This window comes from Heteronotia binoei, chromosome 6 (genome assembly GCF_032191835.1).
Source record: "Heteronotia binoei isolate CCM8104 ecotype False Entrance Well chromosome 6, APGP_CSIRO_Hbin_v1, whole genome shotgun sequence".
NCBI classification, from domain to species: Eukaryota; Metazoa; Chordata; class Lepidosauria; order Squamata; family Gekkonidae; genus Heteronotia; species Heteronotia binoei.
Genome location: NC_083228.1, coordinates 137,716,510 through 137,737,614, shown reverse-complemented (window position 1 = coordinate 137,737,614; position 21,105 = coordinate 137,716,510). Strand labels below are relative to the sequence as shown.

The 21,105-nt window shown below is 49.5% G+C and overlaps 1 pseudogene; it reads left to right on the top strand.

Annotated features, from left to right (window-relative positions):
- LOC132573421 (cytochrome P450 2J5-like) overlaps positions 1-1,920 on the top strand; it is a 59,468-nt pseudogene extending 57,548 nt beyond the window's left edge.
- Positions 1,921-21,105: the final 19,185 nt, after the last annotated feature.

Genomic DNA, 21,105 nt, shown 5'->3' with positions numbered 1-21,105 from the left:
ACTGGGGGATCCCCTGCCCCCACCTGGGGATTGGCAACCCTAATTACAGCTGATCTGACAACCGAGATCAGTTCCCCTGGAGAAAATGGTGACTTGGGGGGGGGGGCGAACCCCTCTGAAGTCCCTCCCCTCTCCAAACTGTGCCCTCTCCAGACTCCACCACAAATTCCCACGAATTTCCCAAACCAGCGTTGGCAATGATAAGTGTGAGCACCGTGGAGTCTCCGCATGAACAACAGAACTATAAATCATACACTTCAGGATGAATTCACAGCCTTATCGCCTTTTCAGGCACAGGCACATGTGATCTTTCCGCCAATATCTGAGTGAACTAGGGTTGCCAAGTCCAGTTCAAGAAATATCTGGGGACTTTGGGGATGGAGCCAGGAGACTTTGGGGGTGGAGCCAGGAGACATTAGGGGCAGAGCTGGGAGCAAGGGTGTGACAAGCATAATTGAACTCCCAGGGAGTTCTGGCCATCACATTTAAAGGGACAGCACACCTTTTTAAATGTCTTCCTTCCATAGGAAATAATGAAGGATAGGGGCACCTTCTTTTGGGGCTCATAGAATTGGACTCCCTGGTCCAATCGTTTTGAAACTTGGGGGTTACTTTGGGGAGAATCACTAGATACTAAATTGAAAATTCAGTGCCTCTACCTCAAAAAACAGCTCCCCCAGAGCCCCCAAAACCTCCAGATCAATTTCGCATTATACCCTATGAGAATCAATCTCCACATAGGGAATAATGAAGTGCTCAGCAGACGTTTCCCTCCCCCCCCACTGTTTCTGGTGACTCTGAAGCGAGGAAGCGGCCTCTCTACTCACGAGTTGCTGCCAACTTCTTCCAAGTAACACAGACACACCATCCCAAGAGGAAGCCTTTCCAATCGGAGACTGAAGCCTCCGGAGGTGCAAAGGCACATGGTCCTCTGGGGGAGGGGCTTCCCCCCGCTGGCCAGCTGACTGGGGGCGGGAAGGAGCCTGGGAAAGTGGAAGAACTCCCGCTGGGACCTGGGGATTGGCAAGCTTAGAGTGAACCTATTTTTCTCTGCCTCACAGGATACCCTCGTCATCACAGATCTATGCTCGGTCCTCCTTGATCCCACGAAATGGGAGACGCCCGAGAAATTCAACCCGGACCGTTTCTTAGATAGCGATGGAAAATTTATCATTCGAGATGAATTCCTCCCATTCGCGACAGGTAAGTGCCCTGACATCTATAAAACGTGTCCTGATTAGGTCGGTGCGTCTGACCAATATTCTGTCGGGTTAAATGTGAAAAGAAATATCATTTGCCTTGGGAGCAAAAAAGCTTTACGCGGTGTACCTGATTCTCCTAATTCTAGTAGCAGCTACTATGCATATCAGGGTTGATAAATTCCTGATGATTTGGGAGGGAGAATGGAACCCGGGGAGGGGAAGGACCTAGAAGAAGGACTTTTTTTGTCGCAAGAACTCCTTTGCATATTAGGCCTCACCTCCCTGATGCAGCCGATCCTCCTGGAGTTTACAGTAGGCCCTGTACAAAGAGCCCTGTAAGCTCGTGGAGGATTGGCTACATCAGGGGTGTGTGGCCTAATATGCAAAGGAGTTCCTGCGACAAAAAAAGCCCTGCTCCAGAGACCAACTTCCAAAGCAGCTATAGCTCTTGCAGAGGTTGTCCTCGAAAGGGCCTCGTCTGGCTACCCTAGTATGGGATACTCATTGCCCTTTTTTCTTCATCTCCTCTGCAGGCGACCGGTCATGTGTGGGGAAATCATTTGCACGGACTCAGCTCTTCATTTTCTTTACCTGCCTCCTGAAAGCGTTCACCTTCCGTCTGCCCGAGGGAGTGGACGAAGCGAACCTGGAACCTGTAATAGGGGCCATAGTCTATCCCCAGCCATACAAGATCTGTGCGATACCTCGCTAGGCTGCAAGAGAGAGGACACGGACAAAGGAGCTTATTTCTTGCTGGGATCCCTCCTGCAACTTCACTTTGCTGGCTTTCCCTTTCTTCTCAAGGTGTATCATTTCCCCTCCTATGGCATTCCTGTCCTAAAGGATGCTATAGAGGTTCCACACTCAAAGAATCGACTTCAGAAGACCTTGGGATCCACATTCTTTTGGAGCTGTGGGGAGGGACCGTCGCTATCATTCCGAGAGGCAGTTTTGGTGTAGGGGTTAAGTGCGCGGACTCTTATCTGGGAGAACCGGGTTTGATTCCCCACTCCTCCACTTGCAGCTACTGGAACGGCCTTGGGTTAGCCACAGCTCTCGTAGGAGTTGTCCTTGAAAGGGCAGCTGCTGTGAGAGCCCTCTCAGCCCCACCCACCTCACAGGGTGTCTGTTGTGGGGGGCAGAAGATATCGGAGATTGTGAGCTGCTCTGAGTCTCTGATTCAGAGAGGAGGGCGGGGTATAAATCTGCATTCTTCTTCTTCTTCCTCTACGTCGGAGGGGGAGATAAGGTGGTTGGCGAGGGGTGATTATTTATTTGGTTTAAAAAATGTGTTGTCCCACTTTTCCAAAAGCCCAATGACAAATATAACCAGCTGAGTCAGCATGAAGGGGAGAGAAGGTGGTACGGTATAGAGGAGGGGGTGTCGAACTCATTTGTTATGAGGGCCGGATCTGATATGAATGAGACCTCGTTAAGCCGGGACATGTCAGGCTAGACCATGTGTGTACCTATTTAAGATTAGGTAGCAGAGATAGAAATTTATAAAAGACACAGACGAACACAATTAAATATATATTTTTTAAAAACCTTAAAACATGTTTAAAACGTTAGCGCTCCTTGGTCTCAAAGGTGCTTTCTTTGTATTTCTCTCATGGGATCCAGGGAATGGGGCAAAGGAAGTTCTGGCTCTTTCCTTCCTTCCTCAGGGGATTGGAGGGGAGGAGCCTCATCCAACAGAAGGAAGACAGACGTGGCTCAGTAGCTCTGCTGTGCGATTGAGAGAGCCTGGAAAAACAAGCTCCGCCTTCCCTGCTTTCTCTGTGACTCCTGTGCGATTGAGCAAGCCTTGCAAAGCAAGCTGTGATGCAGAAGGAAGCAAGAGATCGGGAGAAGCAAGCAGATGACAGCCAGTGGAGTTGCCGGGGTTGCCATAAGTCAGAAACTAAGCAGGGTCTGGACTTGGAGGGGAGACCACCACGGAAGGCCACATCCCATCAAGCACTGGTGGAGGATCGAGGCTGCTGGGCTGGAGATCTCCCACCAGAACCAGAGACCTGGCAGCACCGGCCCAAGGTTACCTAATGAGTTTCCACATTTGCACCTTGGCCTCCCAGATTTCAGTCCAACATTCTAACCACGATGTGACGTTGACAGACCCAGAGCTGGATGAAACTCAGCAGCTGAGCATGGAGCTGCCTTCGAGAACGATTCTGAAGCTTCAACGGGTGCAAAATGCAGTTGCAAACGGCTGGCTGATGTAAATGAATGAATGTGCATCTCACCAGTGGGAACAGTTTTACCCTGGATGCCAGTTCACTTCTGGGCACAATTACCCAACAGGACTTGGGAGCTTGAAGGGCCATTTGCCCTATACGAACTTGAACGAAGACCACTTTTGAAAAATTGCTCATACATGTTCCCTGAGCAATCTTTCAGGTGCCTGATAGCAACAGGGCCTTACCTGCCGTGGAAAACCTTCCCCATAGCTCTTCTGCTGGTTTCCCCCGTCAAGCCATCCGAATGGCAGCTTGAATTGGCCCACGGAGTGGGCTCCTGGTGCCCCCCAGGGGCTTGGCTCATTCCTGGCCATGATGGTAAATGGGGAAAGTCACGAGTGACAAATGGTGCAATCCCATCAAGAGTTATTCCAGTCGAAGTCTAAGGTTCCAGCGGACAATAAGCTTCATACGAGCCAACGGCGTGATGCAGCGGTGAAAAAGGCTAACGCGATCGTAAGTTGCGTTAGCAGAAGTGTACCGTCGCTCTCATGTGAGGTATTGGTGCCGCTGTACACTGCTTTGGTTAGACTTCGCCTGGAGCACTGTGCTCAGTTTTGAACACCGTAGGTTAGGAAGGTTGTCAATAAGCTCGAAGGAGTCCAATGGAGGGCAACATAGCTGTTGATGTCTTCGGAGACCATGTCCTATGAGCACGGCTGGCCCTTCCGCTAGGCAAATCAGGCATTTGCCAAGGGCACCAAGTTGGGGTGGGGAGAATTGGGTGCTCCCCTCCCCCATTGCCTTAGGCAAATGCCTCACCTGGTTGCACAACAGCTGGCTAGCTTCGCTTTGTCTCCCTTCTGATTGGAAGGGAAGTGGAGCAGAGGGTGCGTGCCTTTGCCTCCCAGTCTCTCCCCCCTACCTTGCCTGGGTATGAAGGGAAGGGCACTGCCACAGAGGGGAGCAGTGGGGGGTGGCAGGTAGTGAGTCTCCCTGGGGCACCGTGCGCCCTAGAGACAGCCCTGTCCATGAGGAGAGATTGAAGGAGCTTGGAATCTCTGTTAGAAACGGGATGCTTATGAGGTGGTCTAAATACCTAAAAGGATGCCATGCGGAGGATGGGGTGGATTTGTTTGAGGTCGTGTTAGTTGACAAGACTCAGACTGTACCGGATAAAAAATGGCAGCAAAGGCAGCTTTGTCTACATTTGAGGAAGAACATACTGTCATTGAGGAGTATTCAAGACTGGGACAGTTTCTTTCATGTGGATTCTTTGGCCGTTTTCCCACTGACCTTACTCCGGAGCGACGTCCCTCTTCACCGCGCAGCGTCTGCGCGGATTTCCCACCAACTGCTGCGCGCAACCAGGAAGTGCCGCGGCTTTTGCGTCGCAGATGTAAACTGCTAAAAACCAGTTTATGAGCTTCGTATGAAGCTTATTGTCCACTGGAAGCTTTTAAAGTATCAGTTGGATGCCTACTTATTGAGGATATTATATTTGTAGTTCCTGTGTAGGTGGTGGTGGTGGTGGGTTGGACTAGGTGACCCTGGTGGTCCCTTCCGACTCTGAGACAAGCTAAATAAAGTCCGTTGATTTCAGTGGGTTTAAATTGGAGGAATTCTGACTAGGATTACACTGAACAGAGCTTTGGAGTGGGAGCCCTGCTTATGGAGTTCTCCGAGCTAGATTAAGGCTTGTGTTTGTGCCCCGTGGCGCAGAGTGTTAAAGCTGCAGTACTGCAGTCCTAAGTTCTGCTCATGACATGAGTTCGATCTCCGGCAGAAGCTGGGTTCTCAGGTAGCCGGCTCGAGGTTGACTCAGCCTTCCATCCTTCTGAGGTCAGTAAAATGAGTACCCAGCTAGCTGGTGGGAAAGTGTAGATGACTGGGGAAGGCAATGGCAAACCACCCCGTAATAAGTCTGCTGTGAAAACGTTGTGAAAGCAACGTCACCCCAGAGTCGGAAATGGCTGGTGCTTGCACAGGGGACCTTTCCTTTCCTTTTGCTTGTTGACTCAGGAATTTGTTAAATCATGTTGGGTCGTTGTGCTTGAACATTACCTCAGAACAGTTTGGCTTTAAAGCACTAACTGCTGCTGTTTGTATACCTCGTAACATTTTGTCCATGTTTTCTGATCGTTGATGCTTATGTATTGCCTGATTTTTAAAAATTGCCCTTTGAAATAGCCTATTGGTTGCTCTTTCTTTAACGAATTGATAACAATATTGCTGCTGTTTATTCCAACAGGAGATGACATATCTTCTTGACGCTGTCATGGTTTCCATTTGTTTCCAGTGGTTTGTTGTTAAGTCTCCTAGAAAGCGGGGCTCGGTCAGCTGAGAAACTGAGTTAGAAGTAATTTCAATAAAGAAATTAACATCTGATGAGAGAATTCGGGCAGATGTTGAAGTCAGACCTGGATTAAGGGATTTGGGAAGGTGAGAGGTAGAACTATCAGGGATATGAAAGAGCTTGGTGTAGCCCCTCAACTGGACAGTCCTTTTTGCCAACTTCCATTCAGGATTCAACATTGTATGGAGAATTCCTTTCTCTAATGTTTCCCTTATCTCCGTGACTGATGTTTATTGATTTATTTCTTTAAAAAAATCATTAGCCACCTTCTTACTGGAGAGCCAGTTTGGTGTAGTGGTTAAGTGCGTGGACTCTTATCTGGGAGAACCGGGTTTGAGTCCCCACTCCTCCTCTTGCACCTGCTGGAATGGCCTTGGGTCAGCCATAGCTCTAATAGAGAACCAGTTTGGTGTAGTGGTTCAGTGTGCGAACTCTTATCTGGGAGAACCGGGTTTGAGTCCCCACTCCTCCACTTGCGGCTGCTGGAATGGCCTTGGGTCAGCCATAGCTCTAATAGAGAACCAGTTTGGTGTAGTGGTTCAGTGTGCGAACTCTTATCTGGGAGAACCGGGTTTGAGTCCCCACTCCTCCTCTTGCACCTGCTGGAATGGCCTTGGGTCAGCCATAGCTCTAATAGAGAACCAGTTTGGTGTAGTGGTTCAGTGTGCGAACTCTTATCTGGGAGAACTGGGTTTGATCTCCACTCCCCCACTCGCACCTGCTTGATGTGACTTTGGGTGAGCCACAAGTTCTTGCAGAGCCGTTCCTCTCAAGCAGTTTCTGTCAGAGCTCTCTCAGCCTCACCCACCTCAAAAGGCGTCTGTTGTGGGGGAGAAAGGGAAAGGGGATTGTAAGCCACTCTTGAGAGTCTAAGATTCAGAGTGAAGGGCAGGTTATAAATGCAATATCTTCTTCTTATCCTAGGAACTTGAGGTGGCTTACAAAGAAAATAGTAATAAAATACCATAAAAACCACTAGTTAAAAATCAATAAATTTAAACAGAAAGACTAGGATTGCCAGCTTTGAGAATTGGGGAGGGGTTGTGGCTCAGCAGCAGAGCCTCTGCTTGGCACGCAGAAGGTCCCAGGTTCAATCCCCGCCATCTCCAGCTGAAAGGGCCAGGCAGGAGGTGATGGGAAAGACCTCAGCCTGAGACCCAGGAGAGACATAGATGGGCTGTGGCTCAGTGGTGTAGAGTATCTGCTTGACACACAGAAGGTCCCAGGTTCAATCCCCAGCATCTCCAGCTAAAAGGGCCAGGCAGTAGGTGATGGGAAAGACCTCAGCCTGAGACCCTGGAGAGGCATAGACAGGGGCTGTGGCTCAGTGGCAAAGCATCTGCTTGGCATGCAGAAGGTCCCAGGTTCAATCCCCGGAGTCTCCAGCTGAAAGGGCCAGGCAGGAGGTGATGGGAAAGACCTCCGTCTGAGACCCTGGAGAGGGGGGCTGAGGATGAGTGGCAAAGCCTCTGCTTGGCATGCAGAAGGTCCCAGGTTCAATCCCAGGCATCTCCAGCTGAAAGGGCCAGGCAGGAGGTGATGGGAAAGACCTCCGTCTGAGACCCTGGAGAGGGGGGCTGAGGATGAGTGGCAAAGCCTCTGCTTGGCATGCAGAAGGTCCCAGGTTCAATCCCAGGCATCTCCAGCTGAAAGGGCCAGGCAGGAGGTGATGGGAAAGACCTCAGCCTGAGACCCTGGAGAGGGGGGCTGAGGATGAGTGGCAAAGCCTCTGCTTGGCATGCAGAAGGTCCCAGGTTCAATCCCCGGCATCTCCAGGTGAAAAGGAGGAAGCGGCAGGTGATGGGGAAGACCTCTGCCTGAGACTCAGGAGAGCAGCTGCCAGTCTGAGTGGACAATGCTGACTTTGCTGGATAGCTGGTCTGATTCAATATAAAGCAGCTTCAGCTTCCAGGTGGGGACTGGAGTCTGGGGATCTCGTTTTAGGATCGGGCAACTCTACGCACCCCATCCTCCATCAGTCGCTACAGTGGACTAGGGTTCCCCATCCCCAACTGGGGACAAGGGACCTCCTGATTTGGAGGCCCTCCCCCCACTTCAGGGTTATCAGAAACCGGGGGGGGGGGCAGAGGGAAATGTCTGCTGGACACACCATTATTCCCTATGGAGACCTATTCCCATAGGGTATCATGGAGAATTGATCCATGAGGATCTTGGGGGGGGGGGGGTTGGTTTCTTTTTTAGGTAGGGCATCTGGTGCCTCTCCTCAAAACATCCCCACCCCCATAGATTGGACCAGCGGGTTCAATTCTATGAGCCCCCCCAAAAAGGTGCCCCCAGCCTTCATTATTTCCTAATGAAAGGAAGGCATTTAAAAGGAGCATGGTCCCTTTAAATGTGATGGCCAGAACTCCCTCTGAAGTTCAATCATGCTTGTCACGTCCTTGCTCCTGGCTCCGCCCCCAATGTCTTCTGGCTCCGCCCCCAATGTCCCCACATATTTCTTGAGTCAGGCCTGTCAAACAAAGACCTGGCAACCACATTCCCAGGGTATAAGGTTTGTGAGTAAAAGCTGGAAGAGAAGAGAGCTTTAACTCACAAAACTAAATATTATTAGTCTTTATGGTGCTACTGGACGAAGGAGATTCTGGGATCAAATCTGCACTCTTCCCTGAAGCTCACCTTCAATGTCTAGTTTGGTGTAGTGGTTCAGTGTGAGGACTCTTACCTGGGAGAACCGGGTTTGATTCCCCACTCCTCCACTTGCACCTGCTGGAATGGCCTTGGGTCAGCCATAGCTCTGGCAGAGGTTGTCCTTGAAAGGGCAGCTGCTGGGAGAGCCCTCTCCAGCCCCACCCGCCTCACAGGGTGTCTGTTGTGGGGGAGGAAGGGAAAGGAGATTGTGAGCCGCTCTGAGACTCTTCGGAGTGGAGAGCGGGATATAAATCCAATATCTTCATCTACCTCACAGGGTGTCTGTTGTGGGGGGAGGAAGGTAAAGGAGATTGTGAGCCCCTCTGAGACTCTTCGGAGTAGAGGGCGGGATATAAATCCAATATCTTCATCTACCTCACAGGGTGTCTGTTGTGGGGGAGAAGGGAAAGGAGATTGTGAGCCCCTCTGAGACTCTTCGGAGTAGAGGGCGGGATATAAATCCAATATCTTCATCTACCTCACAGGGTGTCTGTTGTGGGGGAGAAGGGAAAGGAGATTGTGAGCCGCTCTGAGACTCCTCGGAGTGGAGGGCAGAATATTAATCCAATATCTTCTTCTTCTTCTTCTGATCTACCTGTGATGATAAAAAGGAGAAGTCAACAACAGAAGCTGCTTTGGACCTCTACTAGGGAGAATTGTAGGGTATAAATGAAGTACAATAAATAATTAGCAGGAGTAGTAATAGTAATAGTTTAGATTTAATCAGTGCTTTTTTGTAGGAAAAAACCCAGCAGGAACTCATTTGCATATTAGGCCACACCCCAGTGTCATCATTGTTTCACCACAGGGCTTCGTTGGTAGAAAAAGTCCAGCAAAGAATCCTTTGCATATTAGGCCACACCTCCTGATGCCAAGCCAGTCGGAATGGCATTCTTGCTCAAAAAAAGCCCTGGATTTAATCGATTGCCCTGTCCCGGCTAAGGTTGAAAGGTTGAAACGCTTGTGGCTCTTTAGCTTGAAGAAACGTCGACTGTGGGGTGACATGATAGAGGTTTACAAGATAATGCATGGGATGGAGAAAGTAGAGAAAGAAGGTACTTTTCTCCCTTTCTCACAATACAAGAACTCGTGGGCATTCGATGAAATTGCTGAGCAGATAGGTTAAAACGGATAAAAGGAAGTACTTCTTCACCCAAAGGGTGATTAACATGTGGAATTCACTGCCACAGGAGGTGGTGGCGGCCACAAGTATAGCCACCTTCAAGAGGGGTTTAGATAAAAATATGGAGCACAGGTCCATCAGTAGCTATTAGCTACAGTGTGTGTGTATATATAAAAATTTTTGCCACTGCGTGACACAGAGTGTTGGACTGGATGGGCCATTGGCCTGATCCAACAGGGCTTCTCTTATGTTCTTCTGTGACACAGAGTGCAGGACTGGATGGGCCGTTGGCCTGATCCAACAGGGCTTCTCTTATGTTCTTATGTGACCCAGAGTGTTGGACTGGATGGGCCGTTGGCCTGATCCAACATGGCTTCTCTTGTGTTCTTATGTTACAAGAGTGTTGGACTGGATGGGCCACTGGCCTGATCCAACAGGGCTTCTCTTATGTTCTTATGTGACACAGAGTGTTGGACTGGATGGGCCACTGGCCTGATCCAACAGGGCTTCTCTTATGTTCTTATGTGACACAGAGTGTTGGACTGGATGGGCCATTGGCCTGATGCAACATGGCTTCTCTTATGTTCTCTCTTATGTTCTTAAGGCTGGGCTCTGGGTGCTGTACATCAGATAAAGACAAGTGAAACGACCGTCGATTTCCAAACAATCAAAGCAGTAAAAATTCTGAACCCAAACGGCATCACGATAATGTCTATCCTTCCAGACTGTCGAAGCTTACGCAATGGTGGGGGTGGGGGGAAAAGGAAACTTCTGGAGGGGATGGGCAAAAAGAAGGTGCCAACCGTCGCTGTCTTCAATCAAAAACCTGGGGAGACATCTCTGTCTTACAGGCCCTGAGGAATTGCAAAAAACCGACGAAGTTTCAATCTGGGTACAAGGTTTTGGGGGCACGTGTACCTCTACTGCTTCAGATCAGCATGCCAACCCACCCAGATCTAATTAGCAGGAAGCCCTAGTTATCATCAGTGGGAATGAAAGACAACAGCTGCAGGAAGGACTCCACGCCAGCAGGGAGCAGCACACGGCCTTTGCCATTGCAGGACCTTTAAGCTCTTTCACTGGCGACAGTCAAAGACAGGGGTGGCCAAACTTGTTTAATGTGAGAGCCGCATAAAATAAACGGCAGATGTTTGAGAGCCACAAGACGGAAGGAAGGAAGGAAGGAAGGAAGGAAGGAAGGAAGGAAGGAAGGAAGGAAGGAAGGAAGGAAGGAAGGAAGGAAGGAATTAGATGGGGAGGGAGGCGGGAAAGAAAACAACTTCAAATGCATTCTCCAAGCCACCGGCTGGCTTGGCTTGGATTTAAGTGCATTCTCCAACAGGGCAGCGGGGTCTTTGAGAGCCACACAATATGTGTGAAAGAGCTGTCGGAGCGGGAGTAGCAGAGTGAGGGAGATGACTTGCCCGACACAGGGCTTCAGGAAAGAAAATCAGGCTTACACGTGCAACTAGTGCCAAAAGGTGTATTAACATATATACACAACAAGTGCTCTCTTGTGCAGTCTATACAATATCACCTCCACGGACAAAGTGCTTCGCCTAACCACCATCTCACAGGGAGAGACCTGTGTGATGCACACACAGATCATATATAGTCCAAGCAGCCAATCCTGGCCATGCTGACTCAGCAGATTGCATCACTTGGCTTCTGCCGGCTCAAGCCGGTCTGCTGATCAGGTCACTGTGACCTAGCCTGGCAGCTAGATCACCAGCTGTCATACTGTAGCTGTCAGACTGGGTTTATGTAGATTCTTGCTCCAACACACCTCCTAATCTATTTAAACCCAGTGCACCAAAACACTTTACACAGTTTACATACATGTCCACCAGCAACATTACAGTTCATATTTACGTAGCTCGGAACCCTTTCCGGAATTCGTTCAGGAACTCATCATGATTGTAAAACACATCATCGTGTTCCTGTTCAGCCAGCTCTTTCAGACGCTTGGCTTCAGCCTCCTTCTCCCTTGCCTCGCACTCTGCCACCCAGGCTTTCCATTTCTTAGCCTTTTCTTTTAACATTTCCTCTAATCCGGGTGGGTCTGGATTGACAGTCAGAGTGACATAGGGACACTTGTACCTAGCGGGACGTTGGCCTTTGGTGGACCTGGCAGACACCCGTGGCCCTGTGCTTGGACCAGCTTTGTCTTCTTCGGGTTGCTCTGTTCCCACCTCCTGGGCTGGTTGCTCTGCCCCTGTAATTGGGTGTTGAACCTCCTGACTCTCACACTTTACCTCCAGTTCCTGCATTTGAGGCTCTGCCTCCTGACTCTGCTCGTCGGGCTCTGTGCCAGCATTCGGCTCACCTTCTCCAGCCCCACTGGGTGCCACCTCCTGGGCTGGAGTTCTGGGCTGCGCTCCAACATCGTTATCGCTACTTGGCAGCAGGACAAATTGTTTCTGCAAGGAGTGCAACCTTGGCCAGCTGCTTTCTTCATTGAACTGGGCACTCTTATTAAGTGTTATCTTGCTTTTGCTATTGCAGAAGCGATAACACCTGGCCCTTGGCTTGTAGCCCAGAAAAATTAGGCTCTCTGCCCGGACATCCCCCTCCCCGCTACTCGTGGAGTGGATGCCAACCCGAGCCCGTGACCCAAAGACTTTTAAAGAACTCAAATCTGGGGTCTTGTTCAACAGTAACCTGTAAGGCACATTTTTCACAGTATTACACCAAACCCTATTTTGCAAAAAAACAGCTGCATGTATGGTTTCTGCCCAATAGGTCATTGGCAGTTGTGCATCCTCTAACATGCAATGCATCACATTCTGCAATACAGCCCCATGCCCATTTTCTCGGGGCGTTGCCGGGTTCGTCAGACGGTGGGCGATGCCCTTGTTCTCCAGCCAACGTTTCATCTGGTTAGATAAGAATTCCCCCCCTCTGTCGGTTTGTACAGCTAGGAGATTAACCCCTAATTGTCTCTCCACTGCTTTGACCCACTTGGTGAATGTCTTATACACCTCAGACTTATGCACCATGGTGAAAACCCACGCGTACCTCGTGTGGTCGTCGGTGGCCACCAAGCAGTATCTCCTCCCCGACAGACTCTTTGGCAATGGGCCAATAACGTCTAAATGGACTAGTTCCAGGGCTCGTGTGCTTTCCCTTGAGCTTTCTTTAGCAACAGCACACGCCTTGCTTTTGGTCTTCTTGCAGACCTGGCAATCCACGTAACATTTGCAAGGATTTACTTTCAAACTAGGCACAAGCTCCAGGGTTTTCTTTAACGCCCTAAATCCGCAGTGCCCAAGTCTCCTATGGAGCAAATGTATACAATTATTGTGCACAGGCTCATTCGACACCTGAGCCACCTGGGCACAATCACTCTGGACCACATACAGTTTACCTTCCCTCTTTCCTGTCACAAGCAACTTTCCCCCACCTCCCAGGATTTTGCAGCAGGTTTTCTCAAATCTCACCTGGTATCCCTGGTCAAACAGTGTGCTAACACTCAACAGGTTAGACTGCAGTGAGGGTACATACAACACATTTTGCAACATACATTTCAGTGCAGGAAATTCCACATTGCCTGAGCAAACAGAATTGGCAGTGGTCCCATCAGCCAATCTCACATACTTATGCTCAGGACTGTCAATGTTTTTCAACAACTCCTTCTCGCAGCAGAGATGGCTCGTTGCCCCGGAGTCTAAAATCCAAGCAGACCCTGTGCTCTCTACTGCAGACGTGACCAGCCGGGTTGCTTCCTCACACGGGCTGGCGGTCCTCCGCTCTCGCCGCACACGCCCCCGCCTCTTCTCCCTCTCAGGGCAAGCTCGGAGCAGGTGCTGCGACGACCCGCATCCATAGCAGCGACGGACTGCAAACGCAGTCGGCTCCACTTCCTCCACCTTCGGACGCCTGCCAGCAGCAAAAGCTGGCTCATTCTTGGCTGTCTTCCCGGACACACCGATAACAGCACGCTGCCCGGCCGACACCCCCGGACAGCTCACGGCCGCAATTCTCTCTTGGAAGTCAAGCAGGTGGGCACAGACGTATTCCATGGTCAGGGTCGCTACGTCCACCGTCTCCAGAGAAGTTATCAGGGGAGTGTACTCAGGTGGCAACGACGACAGCAAAATGTACACTCTGTCGTCTGGAGCTACAGTCTTGCCTCTTGCCTCCAGCTCAACGAAACAGTCCGTTAGCCGTTTGATGTGATCTTTCACACACCCTCCAGCCGGCATAACGGTGCGGAACATCCTCCTTGTCAAGGCCATGAGGGAACCAGCAGTGGTGCTAACATGCACCGCACTCAACGCGTCCCAGGCAGCCTTGGGAGTGTCCTTCCCTCGCACATAAACCAGCTGGTCATCTCCTATAGATAGCACTATGTTGGCCAGTGCCTTATCCGATAACACAGTCTCGGCAGGAGATAAGTCAGCAGGGGGGTTACTCACGAACAGCCATTGCCCTTCACGCTTGAGGTAGTGTTGCATTCTCAGGCTCCACACCGCGTAGTTGGCTGAGGTGAGCTTCTCAACGGCTACTCCAAGCTGTTGCTGAGCCATCGTGCCGACTCCTCCTCACAGCTGGCTGCCGACGTCCCTCTGGCTCTCAAACAGAGAACGGTGGTGCTTCTGTGTCCTTCACCGGCGTTCCTCGCCTCCGGCTCTTTCCAAACTCACAGTCAGCTCAACTCTCAACTCTCTCCTCCGCGCAGCGGAAGCGTGCTGGGCCCATAACCCTGTCGGAGCGGGAGTAGCAGAGTGAGGGAGATGACTTGCCCGACACAGGGCTTCAGGAAAGAAAATCAGGCTTACACGTGCAACTAGTGCCAAAAGGTGTATTAACATATATACACAACAAGTGCTCTCTTGTGCAGTCTATACAATATCACCTCCACGGACAAAGTGCTTCGCCTAACCACCATCTCACAGGGAGAGACCTGTGTGATGCACACACAGATCATATATAGTCCAAGCAGCCAATCCTGGCCATGCTGACTCAGCAGATTGCATCACTTGGCTTCTGCCGGCTCAAGCCGGTCTGCTGATCAGGTCACTGTGACCTAGCCTGGCAGCTAGATCACCAGCTGTCATACTGTAGCTGTCAGACTGGGTTTATGTAGATTCTTGCTCCAACAAGAGCCACATGTGGCTCCCGAGCCACAGTTTGGACACCCCAGTCAAAGACCTCGGTTAAGAAACTCTCATGGGCCAGAGGAGACAGCCCTCCCTGTCGTTTTGAAGAACTCTGCTGCCCTCTGCTGCTGACAATTAAGAAGGCATGGTTTCATCTCATTCCTTTCCGGGCGCTCTCAGTGCACAGAATTTCTCCCTCTCCTCACAGCTGTTGTTCGGTTCACAGGCCAGGGGAGGGGTTTTTGAGCGCTGCCTCAAGGAAAGGAAGCTCTCTGCAGGTAGTAAGCTAGCTCCTCAAGGGGAAAGTGCGCTAGGGCATTATACCTGGCTGGTGGACTAAACGGAGCAGGCTTATTTTTTATTTATATATTTTGTACATTTCATTCATTTCTATCCTGCCTTTCTCCCCGATGGAGCCGCTTCTCCTTTAGTTTGTATCAATGCCAGGGAATGGGGGGAGTTAGGGAGGGGCCGTGGCTCAGTGGTTGGTCCCAGGTTCAATCCCCGGCCTCTCCAGTTAAAAGGATCTGACATTGGCGATGCGAAAGACCTCCATGTGAAACTCTGATCAGCCGCTGCCAGTCTGCGTAGGCAATACTGGTTTTGATGGACAGATCTGATTCAGGATGATCAAATCACATTTATGCATGATAACAATCACATTTTAAACATATGAACATATGAAGCTGCCTTCTACTGAATCAGACCCTTGGTCCATCAAAGTCAGTGTTGTCTTCTCAGACTGGCAGCGGCTTTCCAGGGTCTCAAGCTGAGGTTTTTCACACCTATTTGCCTGGACCCTTTTTTGGAGATGCCGGGGATTGAACCTGGGACCTTCTGCTTCCCAAGCAGATGCTCTACCACTGAGCCACCGTCCCTAAAAACTATTAAAACCAACCCTTCCCCCCAATCATTAAAACAAATTAAAAACAGAGTTAAAATATGCAAAAAAGTAAGCCTAAAGATAGTCCCTAATAAGCCCCTTGGTGCAGAATGGTAAAGCTGCAGTACTGCAGTCAGAGCCCTCTGCTCACGATCTGAGTTTGATCCTGGCGGAAGTTGGTTTAGGTAGCCGGCTCATGTTGACTCTGCCTTCCATCCTTCTGAGGTCGGTAAAATGAGGACCCAGCTTGCTGGGGGGGAAGTGTAGATGACTGGGGAAGGCAATGGCAAACCACCCCGTAAAAAGTCTGCCGTGAAAATGCTGTGAAAGCAACGTCACCCCAGAGTCGGAAACAACTGGTGTTTGCACAGGGGGACTACCTTGACCTTAAAAAGGTAGTCCCCTGGGGAAGGCAATGGCAATCCACGCTGTTGAAAAGTCTGCCAAGAAAATGTCATGATGTGATGTCAACCCAGTAACAGCTCAGTGCTTGCACGGGGGACTACCTGCACACCCTCAGTTTTATTAATAAAATCCTTTGTGTCGTTCAAGAGCCTCGGGATTTTCTTTACGCAGGGCTAAAACCAATTTGATTCCCCGCTCCTCCTCCAAAACCGATTCACAACCCGACACAATAGGTCGGCCAGGCAGTGGCTTCCTTTCCTTGTGGATTTTGGGCAGCATATAAAATATTGGTATCCTAGGGTACACATTATATGGTCGAGGACCTGCCTACCTTAGGGACCGCCTCTCTCCATATGTTCCCCAGAGGGCACTGCGATCAAGTTCAAAAAATCTTCTTGAAATCCCTGGGCCAAAAGAAACTAAATTAAAAGCTACCAGAGAACAGGCGTTCTCTACAAAGGCCTCCCAATGTTGGAATCAATTGCCGGAAGAGGTGCGGGCCCTACGGGATCTTAACCAGTACCGTAGGGCCTGCAGAACTACCCTCTCCCAGCTAGCTTTTTAAGACAGAACTCCTGATAAGATCAGTAATACCGAGCCATCTTATACGCCATTCGGCTGTATTTGAATGTCATACTGTTTCATTGGTTTCATTGTTTAAATTATTAATTATATTATCTATTGTTTATCTGTATCGTGGTTTTACCATGTCTTGTTAGCTGCCCTGAGCCTGCCTAGGCGGGGAGGGCGGGGTATAAATAAAAGTTTATTATTATTATTAACCAAATACTTGGCCGTGGCTTCCGTGATATGTCCCAGGAGCAGGGCATCTGTCGCTACTACTTTGACTAGTCGCGTAACACGATCCGTTGGATCCTTTGCCGATTGTTGGTAAAAATTACTATCTGACCACTGTCTCAGTGTTTCGTTTTCATACCGCAGAAGAGCTAAATGAGGTCTCCGGAAATTCCAACCCGTTTTCGCCTCCCAGGCTTTCTCTAAGCTCTGATCATGACAAGGCGCTTCTCACTAAGATCCACGGCTTCCGGTTTTTTTACAGTTCCAGAGGGGTTACTAACCTTTCTATTGATGCAGTAAAAATAGAAATTTTCTGCATGTCTAAGAATCTACCTTGACCAGCCGACGTCCGCCTGTTCCCCTTGGCCTTCTTACGGTGGTCCTTCATCCTCTTTGTGTCACAGGAGACTGAACCGGCACCTTCAACGAAATTAAGAAAAAAAGGAAATTGCCTCTGTGGACTTTTATAAATGAACACACACACACACATCATTAGGCGTTTGGCTCTCCTCCTGTTGATGTTTTGTTTGCTATAAATACATTTTGATAAAGGCCAGTTATATTTTTTGTGTTAGCGTTACTTTACCTGTGTTCGCTTTCAGAAGCACAACTGCGACTAATTTATACACGGAAGCGTTGCTTTGTATCTCTGCCACCCTTATCTGTGTTCCACTTTGGTTGCTTAACCTCCTGGTGATAGCTGGAGATTTCCTGGAATGACAACTGATCTTCAGAGATTTCCTGGGATTAAAACTGACCTCCAAAGATCAGCTCACCTGGAGAAAATGACCGCCGGGCTCAAGTGCATTCTACCCCACTGAAGCCCCTCCCCTTCCCAAGCCCCACCCCTTTTAAGTTCCACTCCCCAAATCTCCGGGTATATCCCAACACCCAGCTGGGAACCAGAGACATTGGGTGGGCAGGGAAAGGCACTTTGCATTCGATCAGGGTGAGTTATCTTGATTGCTCATTCTTCGTCACCAAGATGTGTAACAGATCTTGGGGCAATGCAACAGGGTGATGTAAATGGCTCTGTCCAAAACCCTCATCAGGACCTAGGAGGTGCCTCATCTAAACTAAATGGATAGGCCTGTCTCCGTGAAAAGGAAGTGCCTGGTTGGAGTGCCTCTCTGCTTCTATCTTTATTCTAGCTGTATATTTGTAAATAAACCAACCATATCTTTTTTTAAAAAAATTGGAAGTCTCCAGTGCTCATTTATAATGTCTGTTTGTCCTATTCCAAGCTAGCATTTCAATTCTGAAGATGCAGGGTTTCTGTCACACTCAAATTCGGGGTGGAAACTGCCATGAAGTTGCAGCCCATTTACAGCAACCCCTCATTGGATTCTCAGATGTTCCGAGGAGAATTGCCGTTGCCTGCCTCTCTGTAGCAAGCCTGGTCTTCCATCCCAGTACCAAACAGGACTGACCCTGCTTAGTTTCTATGCCTGGGCTTAGCCTTCAATACCTGAGAATATGTGATTGGCTGGGGAAGGGACATCGCCCGGAACTTAGCCCTCCAACCCCGTTGGTATGCTGGGACAAAGTAATCAAACTCTTTATGGAGAAAACTGAAAGTTTTAGAAAGAGAGGGATTCCTCTGGCAACTTTTCACCAACAAGAATGTTGTCTGAAATATTGTTTTGGAGCCCAGAGCTCTCTGGCTGAAGCATAATGCTGATGATGCTGCCAAAAATAAAGATTTCTGCTGATGGAAGGATTTCCAACTCCCTTGCCTTTTCTTCTTTGCTGTAGATCAGGCTTTCCTAAACTCCCCCCCCCCCCACCCTGTGGCCTGGTTTCCCCACCATGGTCCAGGCGGAGGTTTGTTCCCTGTGGTCCAAACATCAGAGAGGGGCGGAGGAGCGTGCTTGGCTGGCACGCAGTCTCAGTATTGTTCCCTGAGTGATACAGAGACTGCCTGCTGGCCAGGAACTTTCCCTGTCCTTCTCTGATGTTTCCGAACATCAGAGAGGGATGAAGGAGGGATCTGGCTAGCGTGCAGTCTCAGTATCACTCCCTGAGCGTCCTCCAGGTGGAGGACGCTCAGGGAGCAATACAGAGACTACGCACTGGCCATGAGCTTTCCCCATCCTCTCTGATGTCTCCAAACATCAGAGAGGGATGGGGGGAAGGCTTCTGGGCAGTGCACAGTCTCTGTAGTGCTCTCTGAGCATCCTCCGCCTGGAGGACACTCAGAGAGTGCTACAGTCGGTGGCAGAATGGGGGGCAGAGGCAGTGGCGCTGGAAATGGGTGAGGGGGCAGAAGCAGTCAGGCTGCCCCTGGCGACATGGCATTGAGGCGTGCGTGGCCCGGTGCCAGCTTGCGACCCTGCATATGGGAAACGCTGCTGTAGATCAAAATGCTGCTCTAGGGAGATGGGGACCCCACCCCCAAGGAACAACATAAGAGGGTAGCTGGAAGTCTGCAGTGAGAGGCATGAAGAATAAATTGTCCCCCCTTTTGACAGTGGAATTCTGCTGCACGATTCAATCTCTTGCACTGAAGAACTTTTCACCAACATAATATATCAGCTTTGACAAACAAACAGGCAAACAAACAAACAAAGAACTCCCACAAATGAATTGCTACTAGATCTAGAAAACAGAAACTGCAGGACGAATCTTCATGTTCAGGGAATTCCAGAAGCAGTGAAGAAAAAAGATCTCAGTCCACGATTAGTAAAATGTAGAGTTGCCAATTCCAGGTTGGGAAATCCCTGGAGATGTGTGGGTGGAACCTGAGGATTGCAGGCTTTGGCGATGGGTACCTCAGCAGGGTAAACTGTCATGGAGTCAGCACACCACGGCAGCCGGGGAACTGATTGCTATAGTCTGGAGGTCAGTTGTAATTCTGGGAGATGACCAGTCTCCATAGAGTTGCCTGGTCTGTGTTGGAAAATGCCTGGAGACTTTGGTGGGTGGATCCAGGAGAGGGCGGGATTTGGGGAGGGGCCTCAGCAGGGTACAAGGCCATAGAGTCCGCCCTTCAAAGCAGCCATTTTCTTCAGGGATTGTTAAGTCCAATTCAAGAAATATCTGGGGACTTTGGAGGTGAAGTTGGGAGGCATTGGGGGTGGAGCCAGGAGCCAGGTTGCGACAAGCATAATTGAACTCCAAAGGGAGTTCTAACCATCACATTTAATGGGACCGCATACCTTTTAAATGCCTTTCCTCCATTGGAAATAATCGATTCTTCTGGGGCTCATAGAATTGGACCCCCTGGTCCAATCTTTTCGAAACTTGGGAGGTTTGTTTTGAGGAGAGCCATTGGATGCTATGCTGCAAATTTGGTACCTCTATGTCAAGCATGTATATTTCTAAGCACAATGGTGGGTTCTTAAACAGAAAAGAGACCGTTAGTATCCACCACCTCCCTCCCTTTTCCCCCCAAAGTAATTCCATCTAGCCCAAGGATGTTCTCGCTGCAGATGGGCTGTGAGGTGCCTCTCCCCCACATTCACACAGACAGCTCTTATCAGGTCTGGAAGAAGTGTGAGAAACGGAGATGTTTTTAATAATCTACATTCCATAGTAGTAAATTAGATAATATGTACTAACCTTTGAACCCGTGACTCAAAAAGCATCCGTATGTTATTCTATAAACTAATCCTATATAGTAACAGTATAATCATGTATACGTCATTACTTCCAAGGATTCTGTCCTTGGTAAAGCTTCAGAGTTTCTACAATAAAGCAACTTTTGATTTCACAACAAAAGACCGATGAGAAATATCGATGCTTGACACTCTACCTAAAATAACAGGTCCCCCAGAGCCCCAGATAACCATGCATCAATTCTCCATTACACCCTATGGGAATCAGGCTCCATAGGGAATAATGGAGTGCCCAGCGGACATTTCCCTTCTCCCTGTTTTCTGATGATCTTGAAGTGGGGGGAGGGCCTTCAAACCGGGCATCCCCTGCTCCCACCTGGGAATTAGTCAAAACAATGGACTGCAGTGTGGAGGATCCACATAAAAAATACACTGATTTCAGGCACAACAACACAACAATAAGAGTAATATAGTGATAGCCAGTCATACACAACAAAACACTAATTCCAAATATACATTCTCAATATATGGATACACAAATTACAGAAATGAATTCCAAATGAATTTGGATCGACTCACTGTTATCCATATATGTGCCAATATATATTGCATCCGAGGCAAGGGTGGGTGGGAGGGGCGAAACCGGCACCCTCTCCCAGCCCTGCGCCCCCGTGCCCCTAGGCAGCTGCCTAATACTGCCTTACGGATGTGCCGGGCCTGCTCCCATGGGACCAAAAATCTCCTCAATTCTCTGAAGCAGGCAAAACGCTCAGTCAGCTCAAGGCCTTGAAATTATTGAAACAGGAAGGGAAAGTTAACAAAATATTGCAAGAATGCTAATCTTTTAAAC